Below are 2,480 nucleotides of genomic sequence, written 5' to 3'. Positions count from 1 at the left end.
TATTTGAGACAGGGTTTCTCTGTGTAGCCCTGGCTGTCCTGGAACTCACTCTGTAGACCAGGCTGGCCTCGAACTCAGAAATCTGCCTGCCTCTGCCTGGTCATGGCAGCTATATTATGTCACAGTGTGTCTCACATTATATACCTCTCTCTTCACTTTCAAATGTTCATTGCACATTGCAATGAGTCATTGGTCTGGTTCAACACTTCTGGCTTCTGTGATACCATCAATATCAGTTCCTCACCAGGACTCCTTCCAATTATCTTGTGGTTGCCCCATGTAATGGAGATCCTGCAGCTTTGGATCATACAGACTGGCCCTTTTATACATCTCAACCATTTCCCGATGATAGAGACTTTGAGTGTGGGCAAACTGAGAACCCCTGGATCAGGACCTGGATAGTAGTAGCAAAGCTGGTCAGGGCTCTGGCTCTCTCTTATCTGTACCACCAGGGCAAGTTCTCTAGCTTGGATATGGCTAGGCCATCCAATATCACTTTTGGCAGGAAGGAGAGTCAACTCTTCTGATCACATGCCCTTAGGGTTGGCTCTCCCACACCCATGCCTCCAGGGGCCAGTTCCACTATGCTGCCCCATCAAGCAGTGAGGCCCACCTGCCCTAGAGCTACAGTTTGAAAGTGCTTGGACAGCTCTTCTGCTCTCATACCTTGGGCTGGATAACTCCTGCCTTAGCCATTTGGGTCAGCTTCATTGTGTTAATCAGGCTATGTGCATGGCCCACTCTCCCCAGTGCTAGAAACAGTGAAGGGGCAGGGCTAGGTCTCCCATTCTCAGGCTCTCGGGGCCAGCTCTACTGACTGACACAGGTAGTGGGGATAAGGAAGGGAATCACCCCCATCCCCACACAACCTCATAGCAGACATGTGGCAGATGATTGGAGGGACCAGCTCTCATGAACTCTCACTCTTAAGTGGTTCAGTTGTGCCCCTACCACCAGAAACAGCATTGCTATGATTTGCAGGCAAGGTCCAGGGCCCACTCTCTTGAATACTACAACTGATCAAAGGCAGGTTTAGCTTTACTGTGCATACTACCCTGTGGGCCACTTTTCCTACTGCTTGAGGTGGTGGTCAGATGTCAGCTCTGCATTCATGGCACTGAGAGACAAATGGTGGGATCAGCTCCTTCACCCTTGTAGCCTCAGGCTCACCCACACCCACTACCAAGGTTAGCTCCACTCTGCTGCCTGATGGAGAGAAATAGCCTATTCCCCCAAGTACTGTCTTTAGTGAAAAGGGAAGCCATCTCTTCCCAGTACTACAAGCAGTGAGTGGCAGGCTCATGTCTGTACAGCTCCTGGTCATCCATATGGTCCCAGGTACCTACCCTGACTAGAGACATCCCTATAATCTCTAGTGGTAAAATGAGCCTCAGACCCCCAAGTAGGGGACTGTTAGGGATGAGCACTAACAACCAACTAATCCTGACTGTCTTCAAGTCTCCAGTTCTAACTCTGTTCATTATTCTCAAGCTATTTTACTCTCACCTGACTACCACATGCTTGCACATTATGGTAGTTTCCACAGAAAGCTGACCATGCAGCGAGCAGGCCCCTGGGTCACTTTCCATGCCCATTCTGCATGGCATAGTGGCTAGCCAGGGTCTATGTCCCTGCATGTGCTAAGCACCGGATGGCAGATCTGTTGAGGACATTGTGCTCTACAGTCTCTGTCTGTCTTCTTACTCTTCCACAGCACTGCCTGGTTTAGGTTTGCTCAGGTTTGATTTGGTTTATATGTTTTCTTGTATAAAATGGCTTTGGCTACCAAGCCAGGCATCAAGCTAGGATTATCCAAAGATTGCCATCTGCTCTGCCCCTGGTTGGTATAAGAACAATGTTACCAATAAAGCAATGAGTTGCCAATTGCTGGGGGAGAGCGGCTATATTTGTTTTTAATTTTAACTCAGCATGTTTGATTTCACTGTTATCACTCAGTAGCCTGTTTGTTGTCAAAGGGAGAGTCCAGATTGCAAGGAATAATGCAAGGTACGAGAAGAAGAAGCAGGAATGGAATCCATAATTTGGATACCTTGTATGAAAACAGAGGGTGTATTTTCAGCTATTAAAAATGACTTCATGAAATTTGCAAGCAAATGGATAGAACTAGAAAATATCATACTGAGTGAGGTAACACAGTCACAAAAGAACACACATGGTATGTACACACTGTTAAGTGGATATTAGGCAGAAACCTTGGAATACCTATGATACAACTCACGGTCCTTATAAAGCTCAAGAGGAAGTTAGACCAATGTGTGGATGCTTCAATCCTTCTTAGAAGGAGGAACAATATATTCATGGGCTGTAGAGGGTGGGAGGAAATTGGGAGAAACAGAGGATGGGGAGAGTGGAAAGGGGGACAGGATCAGGTATGGGAGGAGATTGGGATGATATAAAGAGGGTCAGAAAATTAAACAGATGTGTGTAGCAATGGGGGGGTGTAACTGGGGGTAACCGCC

The sequence above is a fragment of the Mus pahari genome, chromosome 16 (assembly GCF_900095145.1).
Source record: "Mus pahari chromosome 16, PAHARI_EIJ_v1.1, whole genome shotgun sequence".
Taxonomy (NCBI): domain Eukaryota; kingdom Metazoa; phylum Chordata; class Mammalia; order Rodentia; family Muridae; genus Mus; species Mus pahari.
The sequence above is the reverse complement of the archived record's forward strand: the minus strand, read 5'-3'. Positions refer to the sequence as shown.